Raw genomic sequence first — 24,906 nt, 5'->3', positions numbered from 1 at the left:
GAAAAAAAATGAAAACACAATGAAGAACGTATATGGTTAAAAGAAAAGTAATAAAATATTAGATATAAAATTAACATAGATCAGTAAATTCATTAAATGTTAATGGAATGCATACCTTAATTAAAAGACAAGAATTTTCAGATTAATTTTAAAAGTAGTCTGTGTATTTTTTCTCATAAGAGTAAACAAAAAGCTTGGAATGAACAGATAGAAAAGATATACTTTAGGAACACCAACCTCAAGGAATCTGGTGGAGCTATACTAACATATAGGGCTTCTATGGTGGCTCAGACAGTAAAGAATCTGCCTGCAATGCAGGAGACCTGGTTCAATCGCTGGGTCAGGAAGATCCTCTGGACAAGGGCATGGCTACCCACTCTAGTATTCTTGCTTGGAGAATTCCATTGACAGAAGAGCCAGGTGGCCTACAGTTCATAGGGTTACAAAGAGTTGGACTCGACTGAGTGACTAACACTTTCACTTTGTTTTATGATAACAGTACAATGTAGCCTTTAGCCAAAAAAAAAAAAAAAAAAAAAAGCATTAACTGGAATAAATAGAATGCTTCATAATGACAGAAGTTTAAGTACATAAGAATGATGTAAAATTTTATTTGCTTAAAATGATGGCTGCTTAAAATTAACAGGAATAAAGTTGAAATAGACATACCATCCATCAGCAGAAGATTTTAAGACCCCTAACTGCAGACAAAGAAGAAGGGGACGGCAGATGATGAGATGGTTAGATAGCATCACTGACTCGATGGGCATGAATTTGAGCAAACTCCAGAAGATAGTGGACAGAGGAGCCTGGTGTGCTACAGTCCATGAGGTTTCAAAGAGTCAGCCATGACTTTGTGACTGAATAACAACAACAAATTGCAGAAAAAATATAAATCCTAAGAAAGGTATAGCATCATCATGCTATTTTCAAGTTTCAATCTTTAAAAAACTGAATTTGACTACTTATTAAAGTTTTGAGGAATTTTACATGCAAAATCAAAACAATTATCTCCAGCAAAAAATTTCTGCTTACTGAACTCCATTTCACCTTTTATAAAAGTTTCTCAAAATTTACATATAGATACAAGAAATGAAGAAACTAATTTCCATGAATCAGGTACATGATTCCAGCTTCTTGGCAAAACTAACACAAAATATGAAGCAGGTAGATCTTAAAAATTCCTAGCAGAGCTTTAATAATATTTGGGTAATGACTAACTTTAGATATATTTTACATTTTAGAAATAAATTGTGATATATAGATTTTTTGTGATTTTTTTTCACCACTATTATATGGTTACTTTTATTATTACAATTGCTCTCAATGCTTATATTGTATTGGTTGAGTGGAAATTAATGTTCTTCTCTTCTAAAATTCTTCCTCCTGCCTATTGGTCTACAAAGACTCTGAATTTCTTGAGGCAAGTATTGCAATCGTCTGAATCATCTGTTTCTTCATTGTTTAGCATAGTGCCTAAAAATGGCAGATATTCAGGAGCTTTTTGAAGAATAAATAAATTATGTGCTGTAATGATTAACTGTGAAATAATTCACTGTTTTGATATTATAGGTACCTTAGTAAATTGTTGTTTAGTTGCTAAGTCATGTTTGACTCTTTCTGACCCCATGGACTGTGGTCTACCAGGGTTCTCTGTCCATGGGGTTTCCCAGGCAAGAATACTGAAGTGGGTTGCTATTTTCTTCTCTAGGGGATCTTCCCTACACAGGGATTGAACCCACATCTGAGCTACATTAATGCCATGCGCCTTCCCAGGTGACTCAGGAGACATGGATTCAATCCGTGCATTGGGAAAATCCCCTGCAGAAGGAAATAGTAACCCTCTCCAGGATTCTTGCCTTGGAAATCCCATGGACTGAGAAGCTTGATGGGCTACAGTCTGTGGGGATGCAAAGAGTGGGACACGATTTACAACTAAACAAAAACAGCATTAATGACATATAACTTTCTGAAAAACTCTGATCCACTGCCATTAGTGTTACAAAAGAATTTTGGTCAAGCTGTGGATTGCTGATATTAAGATTAAACCTCAAATAACTGGTTTTTATTGATAGTCTTTGTTTTTTATTTATAGGCCTTTTAAGAAAGCATATTGATATCAAGAGGAAGAAAACTCACAAATTCCAAAACATTGGTCAACAGCAAAGCAGCTGACTGCTTTGATAATAATATTTTAAGGCAATTATCCTAGTGGTAGCCTATTGTCATATTTTAGACTCTTTTCAAGGAAAACATCATTTAATTTACTCAGGAATCAAAGAGAATCTTTGCAGATACCAACAGATGTTTAAGTGCTAACAGAAAAAAAAGTTTGGAATATTTTTAGATGTAATTAACACAGCAAATGTTACAACTAATTTGTACCTTTAAAAATTTCTTGAGCAGGTTTCTTTTTTATAAATAATTTGACCTTGAATAACACAGTTCAGTTCAGTTCAATCACTCAGTCATGTCCGACTCTTTGTGACCCCATGAATTGCAGCACGCCAGGCCTCCTTGTCCATCACCAGCTCCCAGAGTTCACTCAGACTCACGTCTATCGAGTCAGGGATGCCATCCAGCCATCTCATCCTCTGTTGTCCCCTTCTCCTCCTGCCCCCAATCCCTCCCAGCTTCAGAGTCTTTTCCAATGAGTCAACTCTTTGCATGAGGTGACCAAATTACTGGAGTTTCAGCTTTAGCATAATTCCTTCCAAAGAAGTCCCAGGGCTGATCTCCTTCAGAATGGACTGGTTGGATCTCCTTGCAGTCCAAGGGATTCTCAAGAGTCTTCTCTAACACCACAGTTCAAAATCATCAATTCTTCGGCGCTCAGCCTTCTTCACAGTCCAACTCTCACATCCATACTTGACCACTAGAAAAACCATAGCCTTGACTAGATGGACCTTTGTTGGCAAAGTAATGTCTCTGCTTTTGAATATGCTATCTAGGTTGGTCATAACTTTTCTTCCAAGGAGTAAGCGTCTTTTAATTTCATGGCTGAATTTTGGGGGTATAAAAACTTATAAATTAGGGGAAGATTTAACATTGGGTTTCTCTATGCATTTTTGTTTGTTTGTTTTATTTGCTGTACAAAACAGCTACTCTCAAAAATGATGACAATTCATCACAAGAGCAATTTACAGCCAATAAAAAGTTTCAGATCTTTTAGGTAATTAACGTTGATCAAGCGCAGCTGAGAGGAGCTACCCCACGTCTGAGGTCAGGGACAGCAGCCGAGAGTGCCAGGCTGCGACAGCACAGGAACGGCTGAGAGGAGCTACTCCACATCCAAGGTCAGGGCCAGTGGCCGGGAGGAGCTACCCCCTGCCCGAGGCCAGGGGCAGTGGCTGAGAAGAGCTACCCCATGTCCAAGGAGCAGTGTCTTCGCGGGCACAGGGGGACCTAGAGGAACGGCTCCACGTTCAAGGTCAGGAGGGGTGGTGGTGAGGAGATACCCCTTGTCCAAGGTAAAGAGCAGCGGCTGCGCTTTGCTGGAGCAGGTGTGAAGAGAGATCCCACATCCAAGGTAAGAGAAACCCAAATAAGATGGTAGGTGTTGCAAGAGGGCATCAGAGGGCAGACACACTGAAACCATACTCACAGAAAAGTAGTCATTCTAATTACACTAGGACCACAGCCTTGTCTAACTCATTAAAACTAAGCCATGCCCACAGGGCAACCCAAGAAGGATGGGTCACGGTGGAGAGGTCAGAAAGAATGTGGTCCATTGGAGAAGGGAATGACAAACCATTTCAGTATTCTTGCCTTGAGAACCCCATGAACAGTATGAAAAGGCAAAATGATAGGATACTGAAAGAGGAACTTCTTCAGCCTTCAATATGCTTTGGTCAGTAAGTGCCCAATATGCTACTGGAGATCAGTGGAGAAATAACTCCAAAAAAAAGGAAGGGATGGAGCCAAAGCAAAAATAGTACCCAGTTGTGGATATGACTGGTGATAGAAGCAAGGTCCAATGCTATAAAGAGCAATATTGCATAGGAACCTGGAATGTTAGGTCCATGAATCAAGGCAAATTGGAAGTGGTCAAACAGGATAGATGGCAAGAGTGAACGTTGACATTCTAGGAATCAGCGAACTAAAATGGACTGGAATCGGTGAATTTAACTCAGATGACCATTATATCTACTACTGCGGGCAGGAATCCCTCAGAAGAAATGGAGTAGCCATCGTGGTCAGCAAAAGAGTCCGAAATGCAGTACTTGGATGCAATCTCAAAAACGACAGAATGATCTCTGTTTGTTTCCAAGGCAAACCATTCAATATCACAGTAATCCAAGCCTATGCCCCAACCAGTAACGCTGAAGAAGCTGAATGGTTCTATGAAGACCTACAAGACCTTTTAGAACTAACACCCCAAAAAGATGTCCTTTTCATTATAGGGGACTGGAATGTAAAAGTACGAAGTCAAGAAACACCTGGAGTAACAGGCAAATTTGGCCTTGGAATACAGAAAAAAACAGAGTAAAGACTAATAGAGTTTTGCCAAGAGAACACACTGGCCATAGCAAACACTCTATTCCAACAACACAGGAGAAGACTCTACACATGGACACCACCAGATCGTCAACACCGAAATCAGATTGATTATATTCTTTGCAGCCAAAGATGGAAAAGCTCTCTATAGTAGCAAAAACAAGACAGGCAACTGACTGTGGCTCAGACCATGAGCTTCTTATTTCCAAATTCAGACTTAAATTGAAGAAAGTAGGGAAAATCATTAGACCATTCAAGTATAACCTAAATCAAATCCCTTATGACTATACAGTGGAAGTGAGAAATAGATTTAAGGGACTAGATCTGATAGACAGAGTGTCTGATGAACTATGGAATGAGGTTTGTGACATTGTACAGGAGACAGGGATCAAGACCATCCCCATGGAAAAGAAATGCAAAAAAGCAAAATGGCTGTCTAGGGAGGCCTTACAAATAGCTATGAAAAGAAGAGAGGCGAAAAGCAAAGGAGAAAAGGAAATATATAAACATCTGAATGCAGAGTTCCAAAGAAGAGAAAGAACAGCAAGCCTTCCTCAGTGATCAATGCAAAGAAATAGAGGAAAACAACAGAATGGGAAAGACTAGAGATCTCTTCAAGAAAATTTATTTTATTTTGCAATACTGTGTTGGTTTTGCCATGTTGATGTATGACAAAACCAATACAGTATTGTAAAGTAAAATTAAAAAAAAAGAAAAGAAAATTAGAGATACCAAAGGAACATTTCATGCAAAGATGGGCTCGGTAAAGGACAGAAATGGTAGGGACCTAACAGAAGCAGAAGATATTAAGAAGAGGTGGCACAAATACACAGAAGAACTGTGCAAAAAAGATCTTCATGACCCAGATAATCACGATGGTATGATCATTCATCTAGAGCCAGACATCCTGGAATGTGAAGTCAAAGTGGGCCTTAGAAAGCATCATTATGAACAAAGCTAATGGAGGTGATGGAATTCCAGTTGAGCTATTTCAAATCCTGAAAGATGATGCTGGGAACGTGCTTCACTCAATATGTCAGCAAATTTGGAAAACTCAGCAGTGGCCACAGGACTGGAAAAGGTCAGTTTTCATTCCAATTCCAAAGAAAGGCAATGCTAAAGAATGCTCGAACTACCACACAATTGCACTCATCTCACACGCTAGTAAAGTAATGCTCAAAATTCTTCAAGCCAGGCTTCAACAAAACATGAACCATGAACTTCCAGATGTTTAAGCTGGTTCTAGAAAAGGCAGAGGAACCAGAGTTCAAATTGCCAATCTGCCGGATCATGGAAAAAGCAAGAGAGTTCCAGAAAAACATCTATTTCTGCTTTATTGACTATGCCAAAGCCTTTGACTGTGTGGATCCCAATAAACTGTGGAAAATTCTGAATGAGATGGGAATACCAGACCACCTGACCTGCCTCTTGAGAAACCTATATGCAGGTCAGAAAGTCACAGTTAGAACTGGACATGGAACAACAGACTGGTTCCAAATGGGAAAAGGAATATGTCAAAGCTGTACATTGTCACCCTGCTTATTTAACTTATATGCAGAGTGCATCATGAGAATGCTGGGCTGGAAGAAGCACAAGCTGGAATCAAGATTGCCAGGAGCAATATCAATAACCTCAGATATGCAGATGACACCACCCTTATGGCAGAAACTGAAGAGGAACTAAGAAGCTTCTTGATGAAAGTGAAAGAAGAGAGTGAAAAAGTTGGCTTAAAGCTCAACATTCAGAAAATGAAGATCATGGCATCTGGTCCCATCACTTCATGGGAAATAGATGGGGAAACAGTGGAAACAGTGTCAGATTTTATTTTTTTGGTCTCCAAAATCACTGCAGATGGTGACTGCAGTAATGAAATTAAAAGACACTTACTCCTTGGAAGAAAAGTTATGACCAACCTAAATAGCATATTGAAAAGCAGAGACATTCCTTTGCCAACAAAGGTCCATCTAGTCAAGGCTATGGTTTTTCCAGTGGTCATGTATGGATGTGAGAGTTGGACTGTGAAGAAAGCTGAGCGCCAAAGAATTGATGCTTTTGAGCTGTGGTGTTGGAGAAGACTCTTCAGAGTCCCTTGGACTCCAAGGAGATCCAACCAGTCCATTCTGAAGGAGATCAGCCCTTGGATTTTTTTGGAAGCAATGATGCTAAAGCTGAAACTCCAGTACTAGGGCCACCTCATGCGAATAGAGGACTCATTGAAAAGACTCTGATGCTGGATGGGATTGGGGGCAGGAGGAAGAGGGGACGACAGAGGATGAGATGGCTGGATGGCATCACCAACTCGATGGACATGGGTTTGAGTGAACTGTGGGAGATGGTGATGGACAGGGAGGCCTGGCATGCTGTGATTCTTGGTGTCACAAAGAGTCAGACACAACTGAGCAACTGAACTGAACTGAACTGAACTGAAATTTGATAGATTATTGTTGATGCTGTTCAGTTGTTATGTCGTGTCTGTCTCTTTGCGAGCCCCGGAACTGTAGCCTGCCATGCTCCTCCATCTATGACTTTTCCCAGGCAAGAATAGTGAAGTGGGTTGCCATTTCCTTCTCCAGGGGATCTTGCCAACCCAGGGGTTGAACCCACATCTCCTCCCTTGGTAGGCGTCTTATTTACCACTACTCCATCTGGGAAGCTCCCAATTAATTATTAGTTTTAACCAAAGTAAGCATTCAAATTCTCACTGTTGCTCTAGTACATTAAAAAAAAAAAAACCTAAAATTTCTTATATAAGATAGGTTAATTTTGTTGTTGTTTATCATATGTATTTAAGAGTAATTGCTGCCTTTCATTGTAATGGGAGGCTCTTCTTAGAACTCAGTTCATTCTTTGTTTCATCCCAAATACCTATCTCTCTTTTTAGTGTTCTAATGAAGAGGGATTCATAAAATAGGATGTTAAGCAAACAGATTTCCCAAGAAGCTAACTGATGCTTTAAAAATACTCATTCACTCATTCATCCATTCAATAAGCATTTACTGAGTACCTGTTATGTGCCAAACACTATCCTAGGCACTGTGAGTATAAAACAAACAACCTTAAGTTTCCATCAATAGAGAGGTTGAGAGAAGCAAAAATAATGAGAGGATGATTGTACTACAACATAAAAGTATAATCACAGGAATAATGGATAGAGTATTATGGCAATATAGAGATCAAATAGCTCATGCAAATTTTATGATCATGGATGGAAATTCTGGAGAAAATAATTCTTGAAAAGTCTTAAACAATAAGTGAAAGTTAGATTATAGTTTAAAGGAGATGTTCCAGGAAGAAGAATAATGTGAGAAATGGCTGAGAAGCAATAAACAATAAAATTTCTGCAAGAACTGTATGTAAAATACGTGTTGGGTATTTTTCAAAGCAGAGAGAAACTAGTAATAAAGTTAGCAATAGACAGGGCCAGATCAAGAAGAACATACAAGGTAAATTCAGAAAATTGAACTTGTAAATAATTTGGAACCACTGAGCCATAATCACTGGGAGAGTCAAGTGGTGAATTTTGGATTACAGATGTATAATTCCAGGGAAGCATGGAGAATGGTCTGAAATGAGCAAGACTGGAGTGGGGTGCCATTGCCTTCTCCTGCTAGTAAAATTCAAAAAGACATGATTATCTGGAAAGACAGGGGACAAAAATGATTTTAAGACTGATATCTTTGGAAACTGAATGAATGATTATAAGTATCTGCTTTACTCCAAAATTAATTCAAGAATTGGAAGCTGGTATCACCAGTTAGATGAAAAGAGACTTGCTACTTCCAGAAATCAAGGCAATGTTCACATGAGCCATTTAAACTCAGGGCAAAGTTTCAGAAGTTGTAAGTAATTAGGCTTGAATATATAAAAGTTCAGAAATTATCTTCATCAAAATAAACATCCAAGTCCTGTCTGAAGCACTAGTATACTGAAAATGCATTTTTCACTTTGCCTATAAAATAGGTTATTGCTAAATATAACTTGAGGTCTGTCAGGGTGAACTTTTGTTGTTCTTCAGTGGCTAAGTTGTGTCCGACTCTGCGATCCCATGGACTGCAGCACACGCCAGGCTTCCCTGTCGTTCACTGTCTCGTGGAGTTTGTTCAGACTCATGTCCATTGAGTCAGTGATGCCATCCAACCATCTTATCCTCTGTCTCCCCCTTCTCCTCCTGCACCTAACATGAACTTAATAAATGAATAATAATTGTTTTGAAAGTTTATACTTTCCAAGATTTTTACTATTTAAAAGTTCTCAATATAATTTCAGTATATACCATGTGTCAGAAATAGTGGTCTTATTTATAGTGGTCCAAAAAGGCACAGGAGAAATACACAATCCCTGATAACAAAGAGCTGTTTTGGCTGAAAGACGGATTTTGAAATACTTGTTTTAACGTTAAAAATATCTTTAATGGGATCTATGACTTTTGTCCCTTACAGAAAATGCTATGTCTCAATTCATGAGTAATCATAAAATACAAATTCACCTTCAGAAGGAATATACTGATGTTCAGTTATCAGTCTAAATTATATTGAAAGTTTTGTTACATTTTGTGTTTGTAGACAATCAATTTTTGAATCATTTGTGATATCTGAAATATGTTTCTATAGATCAGAAGTATTTACTGCTGCTAGTAAACACAGTAAAGACTAATATGTGTGTTCTCTTTACCTACTTTCTCACTCAAAATATTTTTGAGGAAAAGTTATAAAGACACAGATTTAGTCATGCTCTGGACAATTTCTATTCATGATACTGATGCAATTCAAACTCTGGAAAAACACGTCTTTCTAGAATTGCCTCTTTGTTTTTGGATCTAGTTCTCAATATACCAGTTTTTCATATTCTAGCTGTTCCTAGTAATTGAGCAATCAGGGATGCAATCTCAACCTGCTTATTTTACAAATGTCTTTGAAGTACAAAGGGATTGTGGACATTTGGGGTGAAAATATTTAATCAATGAGTTAAAAATCAGTAAGATGTATTGAATTAATTTGGCTTATCTGCTGAGTAAAAGTTAGTTTAATTCCCATAATAACTTAATCAGTTAGAGAGAGCACTACAAATTATTTAAGAAAACTTAAAACCATAATTTATTGGTGAGAAATACAAGGTTTGGGGACAATTTTTAAGTAATAGATGTCTCCGGGTCAAGCAACTAGATAAAGGAAAATAACAACTTGAAACCATGTTTCTCTTTTATAGGTTATGTGTATTGAAGGTTGACCTAAAATAAATAGACTGCCAATTATTTCTCTAGCAAAAAAATGGGTTTATTCAAGATCCACGAAGAACTGCATCATAGGATCTGCCACCGCATGCATCTGAACCACATGCAAGTCTTCCTTCATGGCAGGGGAAGAACTCTTTTACAGAGGGGAAAAAGAAATTGAGAGGGCTGAAGTAAACCAAGAATCTGTGGCTTCATTGACTGAGTTGTTGCCAGGAAGAAGAGGTCTTTCTGTTGGGTTTGGCTATCCTTGCTTGGTGAGGCTTGTGAGGCTTCCCCTTCTGGTCTCCCAATTCTCTTTTTACTAAGGTTTCTGCTTATTAATTTTTTGCAAAGTATAATTTAAATGAAGTTAAGTTCACTCTTTTTAGATATAAATGTTCAGTTCAAAGTTTTGACAAGTGTATTCAGTTATGTAGCCATCACCGCCACTCAAGATACAGACTATAAACCTCACTGCATAGTTCTATAATGCCACTTTAAATCAGTACTCAATCTCTCCGTCCTCTCCTCTATGCAATCTCTGATCTTATTTCTGTGTCTGCGTTTTTGCCTTTTTCAGAATGCCATGTAAATGGAATCATACATTATAGCCTTTCATGTCCAACTTTTTTCATTAAGCATAATTATTTTGTTATGAATGAATGTGTAGTTGCATGTATCAATATTCTTTTTTGATGATGAATATTATTCCATTGTGAGGATGTACCACAATTTCTGTATCCATTTACCAGCTGATAAACCTCTCCTTTTTTTGCTCCTGTGAATAAAACTGCTATAAAATCTGTGTGGAGTTACCTTTGTATGGACATATGTTTTTATGTCTCCTGAATTTATATTGAGGTTTGTGATTGCAGCATTTTAGGATTTAGCTTTACTAAAATAACTGCCAAATGGGTTTCCAAACTGGCTTTTGTATGTCACATCCTCACAAGCATGTATGAAATATTCAGCTGTCCTACATCTTTGCTGGTGCTTTGTATTGTCTTTTAAATTTTTCAGCTTTAGCCACTCCACTAAGTGTGTATCTTGGTTCACTTTTAGTTTAACTTGCATTTTTTCTGGTGGCAGATGACATTGAGTATCTATTCATATGTTGTTGTCTTACGTATCAATCTTTTTAAAGTACTTATTTAAATCTTAATCTGTGATCCATTTGTTTATTGGGTAATTTGTAACTTTGTAATTGAGTTTTAAGAATCATTTAAAAAATACATATACAAGCTCATTGTTAAATACATGTCTTGGAGATACTCTCTTCTGCAGTATGTAGATTGTCCTTATGTTTCTATATGCGTTTGCCGAACATTTAATTATGAAGCCAAGTTCATTGATTTCTTTTTGCATGGTTAGTACTTTTTATGTCCTAAGATACTTCGCCTAACCCTGTTTCGTGAATATTTTCTTCTCTGTTTCCTTCAGGAATTTTGTAACTTTAGGTCTTATATTTAGACAAAATATAGTTCAAGTTGTTTTTAATGTGGTGAGAGAAATGGTTCAAAAAATTTTATGATGTTGAATATGATGTCCAATTTTTCCAGAATCTTTATTGAAATGTTATCTTTTTTCTATTAATTACTTGGACACATCTGTCAACAAAACCAATTGACCACATACGTATGGGTTTGTTTTTATGCTCTCTATTCTGTTTCATTGATACATTTTTTACAGTAATATCATATCTTGTTTATGACTGTAGTTTTGACTACAGTAAATCTTTTCATCAGGCAATATGAATTTTCCAACTATGTTCTTCAATTTCAATATATTTTCCTTATTCAAGATAATTAGCATTTTCATATAAATTTTAGGCTAAACTTGTCAAAATTCTACCAAAGAGAAGAGTGGAATTATGATTTGGATTACAGTTGACTTTTAAACAACATGGTTTGAACTGCATGGGTCCGCTTATACACAGATATTTTTAACTAAATATTAATATGCACTATGATACTACACATAGACAGTACTATGATCCACAGTTGGTTGAACATACTGATGAGGAACCATTGATAGAGAGGGTCATCTGTAAAGTTATATGTGTCTTTTTGACTATTTGGAGGATTAGCATCCCTAAAACACCTACATTGTTCAAGGGTCAACTGTGTTTCGAATTCATAGATCAATTTGAAGAGAACTGGAATTTTAACAATGATGAGCCTTATGATCTTTGATCATTGCATGTCTCTGCACTAATGTATAACTTTTAAAGATTTCTCTCATCAGTGCTCTTTGTTGCTGTTGTTCACTCATTTGTGTCTGACTCTTTGCTACCCCATGGACTGCAGCATACCAGGCTTCCCTGTCCATCACTATCTACCAGAGTTTGCTCAAATTCATGTCTATTGAGTCAATGATACCATCGAACCATCCCCCATACTCTGTCACTCCCTTCTCCTCCTGTCCTCAATCTTTCCCAGTGTCAGGGTCTTTTCTAACAAGTCAGCTCTTCACGAAAGGTGGCCAAAGTATTGGAGTTTCAGCTTCAGCATCAGTCCTTCTAATGAATATTTAAGGTTGATTTCCTTTAGGATTGATTGGTTTGATCTTGCAATCCAAGGGACTCCCAAGAGTCTTCTCCAGAACCACAGTTCAAAAGCATCAATTCTTCAGCATTCACCCTTCTTTATGGTGCAAATCTCACATCCATACATGGCTACTGGAAAAACCAAGCTTTGACTATGCGGACCTTTGTAGGCAAGGTGATGTCTCTACTTTCGAATACACTGTCTAGGTTGGTCATAGCTTTTCTTCCATGGAGCAAGTATCTTTTAATTTCATGGCTGCAGTCACCATCTGCAGTGATTTTGGAGTCCACGAAAAAGTCTCTCATTGTTTCCATTTTTTCCACATTTACTTGCCATGAGATGATGGGACCAGATGCCATGATCTTCTTTTTTTGAATGTTAAGTTTTAAGCCAGCTTTTTCACTCTCTTCTTTCACCTTCATCAAGAGGTTTGTTTGGTTCCTCTTCTCTTTCTGCCATTTGTGTGGTGTCATCTGCATATCTGACGTTATTGATATTTCTCCCAGCAACTTTGATTGCAATTTGTGCTTTATCCAGCTCGACATTTCACATGATGTGCTCTGCATATAAGTTAAATAAGCAGGGTGACAATATACAGCCTTGAGGTACTCCTTCCAAATTTGGAACCAGTCCATTGTTCCATGTCTTGTTCTGACTGTTGCTTCTTGACCTGCATACAGGTTTCCCAGGAGGCAAGTCAGGTGGTCTGGTATTCCCATCTCTTTAAGAATTTTCCACAGCTTGCTTTGATCCACACAGTCAAGGGCTGTAGTGTAGTCAATGAAGCAGAAATAGATGCTTTTTTGGAATTCACTTGCTTTCTCTATGATCAAACAAATGTTGACAATTTGTCAACATCTTGTTCCTCTGCCTTTTCTAAATCCAGCTTGAACATCTGGAAGTTCTTGGTTCATGTATTATTGAAGCCTAGCTTGAAGGATTTTGAGCATGAACTTGCTAGCATTTGAAATGGCTGTGATTGTGCAGTAACTTGAACATTCTTTGGCATTGCTCTTCTTTGGGATTGGAATGAAAACTGGCCTTTTCCAGTCCTGTGGCCACTGGTGAGTTTTCCAAATTCGCTGGCATATTGAGTACAGCGCTTTCACAGCATCATCTTTTAGGATTTGAGATAGCTCAACTGGAATTTCATCACCTTCACTAGCTTTGTTCATAGCGATGCTTCCTAAGGCCCACTTGGCTTCACATTCCAGGATTTCTAGCTCTAGGTGAGTGATCAGACCATAATGGTTAGTTACCCGGGTCATTGAAACCTTCTTTGTATAGTTCTTTGTATTCTTGCCACTTCTTCTTAATCTCTTTTTCTTCTGCTAGGTCCATACCATTTCTGTCTTTAATGTGCCCATCTTTGCATGGAATGTTCCCTTGGTTTCTCTAATTTTCTTGAAGATTCTATTTCCCATTCTATTGTTTTCCTCTATTTCTTTGCACTGATCATAGAGGAAGGCTTTCTTATCTCTCCTTGCTATTCTTTGGAACTCTGCATTCTGATGGGTATATCTTTCCTTTTCTCTTTTGCCTTTCACTTCTCTTCTTAGCTGTTTGTAAGACTCCTCAGACGACCATTTTGCCTTTTTGCATTTCTTTTTCTTGGGTATAGTTTTGATCACTGCCTCCTCTACAGTGTTGTAAACTTCTGTCCATAGTTCTTTAGGTAATCTATCAGATCTAATTCCTTGAATCTATTTGTCACATGCACTGTATAATTATAAGGGATTTGATTTAGGTCATCCCTCAATGGCCAAGTGGTTTTCCCTACTTTCTTCAATGTATGTCTGAGTTTTTCAATAAGGAGTTCATGATCTGAGCCACAGTCAGCTCCCAATCTTGTTTTTGCTGACTATATATAGCTTTCCCATCTTCAGCTGCAAAGAATATAATCAATTTGATTTTAGTATTGACCATCTGGTGATGTCCTTGTATAAAGTCATCTCTTGTGTTGTTTGAGGAGGGTGTTTGCTCTGACTCTTGGCAAAACTATGCTAGATTTTGCCCTGCTTCATTTGGTACTCCAGTGATAAACTTGCCTGTTACTCCAGGTATATCTGTACTTTCTACTCTTGCTTTCCAGTCCCCTGTGATGAAAAGGACCTTTTTGTGTGTGTTAGTTCTACAAGGTCTTGTATGTCTTCATATTGTAAATAGAATTTTAAATTTATTCTAATTTTTCAATGCTAATAATTAGAAAGACAGTAGAATTTAGTATACTGATTTTATTCCACCAACTACTAAAGTCAGTTATTGGATCCAATAGGTGTTTTGGTGGAGATTTCTTAGAGGTTAATCATATGATTTGTGAATAAATTAAGTTCTATTTTTGTCTTATCCATCTATATACTACATTTATTAATTCATTTATGCCTTATTACTCTGGCTAAGATCCTAACTGTGATACCAAGTAGAAATGATGAGAAGATATTGGCAGTCTTAGAAAGCATTCAGGCTTTTATAATTAGGTATGATATTAGTTGCAGGTTTTTAGTAGATATTCTTTATCATGGAGACAGTTTTGTTCTATTCCTAACTTGCTGAGGGTTTTTATCAGTAATAGTGCATTTTAACAAATGCTGTTTTTGCATCTATTGATATGACCATGTGATTTTCTCTGCTAGCTTGTTAATATGGTGAATTTCATTTTTATGTTCTTGATATTATGGGTTGGATAAATGCAAAAGAATTCTGTCACCTTGATGAATTGACTTCTTTATGATATTAATATATCTGATAATATTCCTACTTTGTCTGACATTAATGTAATCTCTTCAGCCTTCTTTCACTAGTATTTGCAAGGTATATATTTTCCAACTTTTTCCTTGCAACCTGTTTATATCTTTATATTTAAAGTAATATAGGTTTACTGTATACAGTATAGACTTGAATTTTGCTTTTTTTGGTACACTATGATAATTGCTGTCTTCTAATTGAAGTGTATGCACCATTTACAGTGAGAATTATTATTTAGCATATTGGATGTATGTATTTATCTTCCATTTATTTATGTTGCTTGTTGCTTTCTATTTGCCCTATTTTTCATTATTTAAAAAAAAAAATTGTTCCTGCCTTTTGCTAAACTGAGTATTATTTATGGTATAATTTTATCTACACTATTGATCTATTTTGTTATATCTTTTATAAAAGTGTTTTGGAGGTTGCTCTCAAGTTTATGATATATTTATTTAATATATAATAATCTAAGGTGAAGCAATATTTTTATTTTCTGAATAGTGTAAGTACTTTACAAGAAATGGTATTTCACTTCTCCCATTCTTTGTATGATTAGTTATACCTTTATTTCTATAAAGAAAGTTGATAGTGCAGTGCAAGAATTTTTACCTTATAGGCAAATATCTCTTAAAACAATTGAACAATTTTTACTATTTCTGATTGCCTTCCTTCGTGTAGATCAAAATTTCTGTTGCTACTATGTCAATACTTCTGACTGGAGAACTTTCTTTACCATTTTCTTTTCTTAAGGACGGCTGGTAATGAACAATCTCAGGTTTTGTTTTCCTGAACTTTCTCTGTTTTGCCAATTCCTGAAAAATATTTTGCCTGTTTATAAAATTGGTTTATTATTATTTGTTTCTTTCAATAATTTAAATATTTTGAACCATTGTCTTCTGGATTTCATAGCTTTTATGAAATGTCTATTTTAATTCTTGACTGTTCTTTTATATATAAAGTTAGAGAATTTTAATCTGAGGATCCCTAGAATCTGATTTTATAAGTTTTGTTCATTGTAAGAAAAAATTCTGTAACATAATTTAACCACTGTTCTGACTACCTTGCAATAATGACAGATTAGACTCTGAGTGTTAAAAGCATTGTATAAATTCTAATACAGGATAATTCATTGTAATACGGGAAAGGGAAGACCTAGTGATCATGATTCATATGCAGTTCCTGCTGTCAAGATTACACTTAAAATGGGTGGGTGGAAAGAAGTGTAAGATAAATTAATCAGAGAACACGAGTAAAACATATAGCAGTTAAGTTGTAGGTTGATTCATATTCTTTATAGAAGAGCAGAAGAAAGAAGAAATCTTTTCTTAAGGTTAAAGAGTAATTCCTATGAGTGGACTTTGCAGGAGCATTAGGAGAGCAATCTGAGGTGAGGCTTTATCAAGTCACAGGAGAAATGTATGTTTTTCTAATGTTTGCTCTTGTTTTCTTTAATCATTTCCCTCTGCTCTTAAACATTTGTCTCCTTATACTGAGACATTTCTCTATCACAGTGTGCTTTCAGAGTGGTTCGTACTCAACTATTGCTATAGTTTGTTATTCAATGACAAATTTGTACCTTCAAGATAAATTTCCCCTTTGAATACCAGTTCTCTATATCCAAATATCTATAAAAGAGTTTCACAACAAAGTGTCACAGGCACTACAAACAACTCAAGCTCAGTAAGTTACAACCTGACCTAATTACCTCTCTACTAGTCTGTATTTCCATGAATGACATCACCATGCACCCAGTTTTGCAGGCCAGAAATATGAGCATCTTGTTAGTCTCCCCTATCATTTATTTCTCACCACCCAAATTCAGTCAGTCACGAAATCTGAATCCTCCCTGAATCTCCCTCAATCTCTCTCCTCACCTTCCATTAGCATTTACCACAGTTACTGTTTTCATCACCTCTCACAAAAATTATGTAGCAGGCTCCCAACTAGTTTCTCTAGTTCTATTTTTGTTGTTTCTAACATGTTATTCACTTTCTAGGTGGCTTCTTAAAAACTGCAAAACCAATTGTGATGAGATAGATATGAACAGTTCATATAAAGGGCCCTAGTCTTTTCAGAAGCCAATAGAGAGAATTCAAGCTTAAACACCCAGACTATATTCTTCTTCCATCCTCTATATTTAGAAATAAATGTTACTGATTTTTAAATTATAAATTAAAATTTTAATCTATAAAGACATTCCAACAATAAAAGCCAACAATACAACGATGCCCCAAATTTTAGAATCATATCAAACTCCTAGGGAAAATAAATGTCTAAAGATTAAAATTCTCTGAAAGTTAAAGACATCAAAATTTAAAATAAAGCCCTGAAATACAATTATTTGCCCTACAGAATTAAATGTCCAAAGAGATTTCAGTGCTTTTAAATACGTGATTGAACTCAGTCTCATCTAAAAGTGTTCTTGATGCCTTTTAAAAGAAAGATGAATGTTTTTCTATTTGCAGCTACATTTAGGATATGCCTTTCATTAGCTTCAAGGTCTCAAAAGTTGTGCTGATTCAGTGTTTAGTCTCTGATGTGCCTAATTTTTCATAAGTCCTGAGAGTTAATGGGACATCCAATACTAGCAGGGCATTAACTCAGTAACTCTTCCAATCAGGCAGTAAAGCCATTGGTAGTACCATGGCCACTTTATCAAGAAAAATTTTGTTCCCAATGTTATGGACCAGGGTTGACTTCCTTACTCTTTAAAAAATTGATCAGAGGCCAGGCAGGAAATTTAGGCAAGACTTTATTGGGGGCCCTGCTGCAAAGCAGGGAGTGAGAACAAGCAACAATCTCCCTTGTCCACTCTCTGGCTCAGGGGAGGAGCGAGCTGGTTCCTTATATAGAGTGAGAGTAGGTAGGGATGTGTCCAGGGGTCGGACCAGAGGGGTGTCTTAGGTGGTTTGTCCACCACTTTGGGATGCAGGAGGCATGCACGGTACTCTGCTCTTTCTCCCAACCCCTTGCTTTTGCTCCCAGCTCTTCAGAAGTGGCAGTCAGGTTGTTTTGGTCTTTTTGTATCCTGTCTACAGTTTGCCCCAACTGTGAATGCTCACAGTTATTTTTAGTCTCTTATAGTTTATTTGTATTTTGCTGCTTGAGGAGACTTTTGTCTAAGTGCAAGGACTGCAGCAAAGGGTCGAAGTCCCAGCTTGTCTTACTAGAACTCATTACTTGAGGAAAGAGAGTAGATGAAGAAATGTTGCTTTTAGCTCCATGGATGCTAGTTGACTTCAGTGGTCTGGTAAATATGAACCTGAGAACACAAACTCATCCAGGAGAAATTCACCTAGTCACTTCAGTGTTGATTTCAGAAGACCATCCTGTAATATGATTACTTGGCCTCACCCCTGGAGAAGATTCCTCCACATTAAGAAAGTACAATAATCATATTTAACACCATACCAAAAGAAAAAATGATTGTCAAATAAAATTTTATTTTTCTCTTGTCCCTGCATTAAAAACTCCAGCAAAGTCATGAATTTTCTGCCACGTGTTTGATAATAAACAGTACTGCTGTCCCTTTGAGCCACAGACATCCTCACGTGTGTTAAGTCTTCCCCCTTTTCCAGTTTAAGGCACTGCAGACTGTGGTGGGAAATTAGAAGACAGTAAGTGTCTCTTTGTTCTCTGTGCTCATCTCTTTCCCTACTCACTCCCTGCTGTTTAGCTCTCCCATCAAGGTTAAAGTGGGGAAAGGTAGAGAAGACAGTTCTTACTTGAACTTGTACTTTTGTGTGCCAGCCTTGAGTTCTATGTGAGTGCCAGATGTTTAAAGATGATTCTTTCTCTCCTGAAGCCTTTTAGTGACTTTCCACACGTTTCCTGCTGAGCTCTTTTGCCTTCAGTTCCTTGATGCTTCTTTGTTCACAGCAGTAGCTTGTAGTGGTTCCCTCTGAAATTCGGTACATAGTGGGGAATAATTTCAATTACTTTCTTCTTACGTTTCCTGGACTCCCCCAGCCAACCCATTGGATAGGACTCTAAGGCAATGAAGATTTGGAGACAGCCTCCAAATCTTCATTCCTTACTCAACAACCTCTGGTGTGAAGAGCAATCCCTACACCATCACACTTTCCTGCTCTGTCTCCAAATCAGTCAGTTAGCCTTTCTCTTGCCCTCAAGATTCCCCAAAATACATTACAACCCACTGTATTCTGTTTTAGCTTTTTCTTACTTAACTTACATACAACTCATTTGTCTGTATTATGAGTTTAGGGACTCAAAGTCCTTTCCTTCTGACAAATGTCCACGCAGATTGTCAAATGGCAGATTGTCCTTAAGTACCATGTTTCTATAGAGAAAACCCACACCCAAGAACATCTTTGAGTTCCTTCTATCTTTTCCCTCATACTACCAAGTCTAATCTTGTACTGTTCACCGAATGACAGGGCAGTAAATCAAGAGACAAGTTGTTGGAGCAAGGAATAGTGACTTTATTTGGAAAGCCAGCAGATGAATAAGAGGGTGGACTAGCATCCCCAAAAAACATCATACCCAAGTTAGAATTCAAGCTTCCTTTATACTAAAAGGTGAAGGGGTATGGTTGGTAGTTGCAAATCTCTTGATGTCAGAATCCTTTGTTCTTGCAGCTGTTCTGGTAAGTCAAGTTATAATGTTCCTCTAAACTTCCAACAAGACAAATATTATTCTCTGTTCTGCAAATTTTTATCTCTGTATGAATGGCAGAATATTATACACGGAGAATGGGCTATAATGTATATTTCAGGTATAGGCAACATTCTTAACTTGTAGCAAAAGCAAGAGAATCCAAAGGTTAAAGTAAAAGAAATAGATCTTTATGTAATCACATTTATTCTTTCCTTTTATGTTCTTTACCCAGGCCATCTTCTAATTTCCACTTGTCAGTAAGAGGTACACTTCACTTTTCTCTCCTTTTCTCTAATTCTAGGCTTATATGGAACATTCCTTTTAGGAAATTTTATATATATATATAGTTGAGGTGAGGGATTAGTGCTTTATAGTTTTGTTTTTGCTTTCCAGTGACTTAAAGAATAGAGAAGGCTCTTCACAGAAGAGAGAAAGAAAGAAGGGAGTGTGCAGAGAAAAATTAGATCTATAATTTGAGTTATAACCTTGTTACATAATCTCCCATTTAAATTTTGCATCCTTCCAAAGAAAGTTCCTTTCTATGTAGGAGCTTTTCTTCTCCCAAGAATGTAGGAGGCAGGGTCCTCTGGACTATGTTTTAAGAGTAATTTCTAAGTGACTCTTTGCAAGCCAATGAGCTATGTGGGAGAGAAACTTTCTCCAGGCAAATACACACACCAAAATTCCTATTTTTTGAAAAAAAAAAAAAACCTTATTGAAATATAGTTGATTTACTATGTGTGTTAGTTTCAGGTGTACAGCAAAGTGACTATATATAGATATAGATATAGATATAGATAGATATATTCTTCTTTAGATTCTTTTCCATTATAGGTTATTACAAGATATTGAGTATATTTCCCTGTGCTATACAATAGGTCCTTGTTAACTTTCTATATGATATATATTTTTTTTAATCCCGAACTCCTAATTTATCCCTCCCCTCCTTTCCCCTTTGATATCCATGTTTGTTTTCTATGTCTGTGAGTCTATTTCTGTTCATTCTTTTCATGGCTGTTTATGTTTAAACCTGCCTTCTCTCTCAGGAAGGGGCACAGTTACCTATCTTGCCAGGTAGAGTCCCTTCCAAAAGAATTGAGATCATTCACCTTTCTGAATTCCACCCCACCTCTACTTCTTACATACACTTGTAACCTCCAAAATGTCCTCTTATTTTTCTTTAAGTGAAAAATCCAACTGTACAAAATTTCTTTGCATCTAAGGTACACTTAATTTTTTAGCTCCTAATATCTCTAAGATTGGAATATAGCTCACAGTTGATGATGGTCATAGTTTAATTCTTGCCTGTTCTTTAGTGGTGCATTGGCTAGTATCTAAGATTTGATTATGTACAATATACAAAATTAGAGAGAATAGACTATGTCCAGTAATGACCCTCTGTGTTTAACAAGTACCAGTGTCTCATTGTGTAACTTTGTCTTTTTAAATTCTTTTTATTACTATGAAAACTTTTTAATAACTATCTTACTAATTTCACTGCATGTTGACCCTAAATAATATAGCTTCATCTTTAAAAATCTGAGTACAGTTTCTTCAGTAACAACTTTATTATAACACCAGCAAAACTTATTTTTAACATATTTTTATGTGTTAATGTATTCTAATACTAAATCCTTTTTTAATTTTTCCCAGTTGCCCTCAAACAACTTTTTATATGTAGTTCGTTTGAATCAAATTTCAAGCAAAGTCTCTTTTAATCATATTCACTGTTGCCATTCTTTTTTTTTCTGTCGCTGACTTTTGAGGAAACCACATCATTTGATAGAAGGCCCCAATTCAAGCTTTGTCTGATTTCCTCCTTATGGTACAATTATTATTCTCTCCACTCTGTTTCCTGTGAATTAGAAATTAGAGATAAAAGCTTGATGATACTCAGTTCCAATACTTTTGGCCAGTATACTTCAGAACTGGTACTGTGTACTTTGTATTGTAGCATGTCAGGGGGAACACCATGCCTGGTTGTACTGCATGTAGAGACGATAAATTTTAGAATTGATCTCTTTCCTTAGCAGTCCATTTTTGTTTTCAATGAATGAAATTGACTCTCAAATCTTTCCAAGGATATGAGACACATGTTAATATTCATCTCTTTCTTTGTCTGAGTTCTTCTCTTTCAAACTCTTTTTCACAAATCATGGCCATCCACCCACATAATGTATGAGAGCCTATTCTACAGAACGAAGGGTCAGTAGCAAAGGACTTCTTCCTTAAAACAGAAAGACTGATTAGAATTCCTGTATAAATGTGTGGGTTATGGTCATATATATGTTTCTATTTTAGGTCCACATAGGCAAACTGGAAGACGCTAATGTCAAAATGAACCTGGGAGTGGAGCACTTTAAAATATTTCCTCCAAGCTAGAGATGTTCTTTATCTTTCCTTGTATGAGGAAGAACAATGAAATGACTCTGGCCTGAGATATCTAGATAAATTACTTCAATGAATATAGCCAGAAATTACACAGAAAGAAATTTATTTAATCTCTTCTGAAGTTAAATAGGAAGTTACTTGACATTTGGAATTTTCTGCATTCATAATAACTTTCTTAACTCCACATTTCTTAATTGATAATTAGCTAAAATATATTTCCTATCTTTATAAACTAAGCACCTTTTTTTCTTTCATAGAAATATCTAATTTTGTTTGCTCACTTGTTCTTGTTTATATTTTAGAAGTTTGAGTTAGAGAGGCACCCAGAAGAATTAATCTTCATAATTCATATGCATGGTCCCCAAAGCTTTATAAACAGCAAAAATAAATAAATAAATAAATAAATAAAGTTTCAGAGGAACATAATGTTCTCCATGGTAGGAGGAAGTAATAATGAAATTAGGCATGAAGATGCAAAATAGAGCAGTTAGTAGCTCTCTGAGGAACCCTTATTTAAAATTCAACGATCATTTTATTTTAAACGTGATTAACATTGTATCACTAATGTAGTACTCTGAGGTATTTAACATTTTGGAAAGTTCAGATACATTTCAGAGATATAAACACAAAATCTTTGGGTTAGAAATTAATAAGTGAAACAGAAAATATGTAGGAAATCTTACTACTTTTTGATAGAAATGATTCAGTAGATGTGCCCATGATAGGAGACTCAAAAGACAGGGTCACCCATTTGCATATGATGTTTCTGGGAGGACGCTGCTAGCTTGATATATTTTTTAATATTTTTTGGAGAGACACTGCAAACTTACATCTTTTACTAAAACATATTACCCAACTAGAATGATTATTATATGTTTTAATTCGTGAGAGCTTTTTTCTCAAAGTATTCTTCAGTATATTGTTTCCGTGAAGATTTTTTTTAAAACATGAAATAAGTTTGGGAAATATTGAATTAAACAACATTAAGCAGATTTCTGTAAATTTCAGAGAGCTTTCGGCATTTTTTACATTATGATTCCTCAAAAATGGAGTATAGCATGTGGTGATTTGGAAAGTTATTTGATCACATTCCTCCAGATTTTTCTTATTCCTCACATAAATAGTAGTTTTTTTATTGTATGCTGGGCATTATCAGTGGTAAGGGTTAGGAACTGAATTCTGTTTATTAAAGGCATTGCATTTTATAAGTTTTACTCCAACAAACAGTTAAACTGGAGCATCATATTGTTCTTGTGGAAGACTGGCTTTAGACATTATTGTAGTAATCCATTTTTGTTAGTGTTTTTTAACCACTTGTTCTAATGTTTTCAACTCTTGGGTATGGTTTTTGTTATTAAAATATGACTCCTCCATGGAGGACTTTCACTGAAGTTTGAAAGTCTTCAGTTCAGTCGCTCAATTGTGTCTGACTCTTTGTGACCCCATGAATTGCAGCACGCCAGGCCTCCCTGCCAATCACCAACTCCCGGAGTTCGCCCAAACTCATGTCCAGCGAGTCAGTGATGCCATCCAGCCATCTCATCCTCTGTCGTCCCCTTCTGCTCCTGCCCCCAATCTCTCCCAGCATCAGAGTCTTTTCCAATGAGTCAACTCTTCGCATGAGGTGGCCAAAGTACTGGAGTTTCAGCTTTAGCATCATTCCTTCCAAAGAAATCCCAGGGTTGATATCCTTCAGAATGGACTGGTTGGGTCTCATCACAGTCCAAGAGATTCTCAAGAGTCTTCTCCAACACCACAGTTCAAAAGCATCAATTCTTCAGCACTCAGCTTTCTTCACAGTCCAACTCTCACATCGATACATGACCACAGGAAAAACCATAGCCTTGACTAGACAGACCTTTGTTGGCAAAGTAATCTCTCTGCTTTTTAATATGCTATCTAAGTTGGACATAACTTTCCTTCCAAGAAGTAAGTGTCTTTTAATTTCATGGCTGCAATGACCATCTGCAGAGATTTTGGAGCCCCCCAAAAACAAAGTCTGACACTGTTTCCACTTTTTCCCCATCTATTTCCTATGAAGTGATGGGACCATTTGCCATGATCTTAGTTTCTGAATGTTGAGCTTTAAGCCAACTCTTTCACTCTCCTCTTTCACTTTCATCAGAGGCTTTTGAGTTCCTCTTCACTTTCTGCCATAATGGTGGTGTCATCTGCATATCTAAGGCTATTGATATTTCTTCCAGCAATCTTGATGACAGCTTGTGCTTCTTCCAGCTCAGGGTTTCTCATGATGTACTCTGCATATAAGTTAAATAAGCAGGGTGACAATATACAGCCTTGATGTACTCCTTTTCCTATTTGGAACCAATCTTTGTTCCATGTCAAGTTCTAACTGTGGCTTTCTGACCGGCATATAGGTTTCTCAAAAGGCAGGTCTGGTGGTCTGGTATTCCCATCTCTTTCAGAATTTTCCACAGTTTATTGGGATCCACACAGTCAAAGGCTTTGGCATAGTCAATAAAGCAGAAATAGGTGTTTTTTTCTGGAACTCTCTTGCTTTTTCGATGATCCAGCAGATGTTGGCAATTTGATCTCTGGTTCCACTGCCTTTTCTAAAACCAACTTGAACATCTGGAAGTTCAAGGTTCATGTACTGCTGAAGCCTGGCTTGGAGAATTTTGATCATTACTTTACTAGCGTGTGAGATGAACGCAATGGTGCAGTAGTTTGAGCATTCTTTGGGACTGCCTTTCTTTGGGATTGGAATGAAAACTGACTTTTCCAGTCTTGTGGCCACTGCTGAGTTTTCCAAATTTGCTGGCATATTGAGTGCAGCACTTTCACAGCATCATCTTTCAGGATTTGAAACAGCTCAACTGGAATTCCATCACCTCCACTAGCTTTGTTTGTAGTGATGCTTTCTAAGGCCCACTTGAC

The sequence above is a fragment of the Budorcas taxicolor genome, chromosome 1 (assembly GCF_023091745.1).
Source record: "Budorcas taxicolor isolate Tak-1 chromosome 1, Takin1.1, whole genome shotgun sequence".
NCBI lineage: Eukaryota > Metazoa > Chordata > Mammalia > Artiodactyla > Bovidae > Budorcas > Budorcas taxicolor.
The sequence above is the reverse complement of the archived record's forward strand: the minus strand, read 5'-3'. Positions refer to the sequence as shown.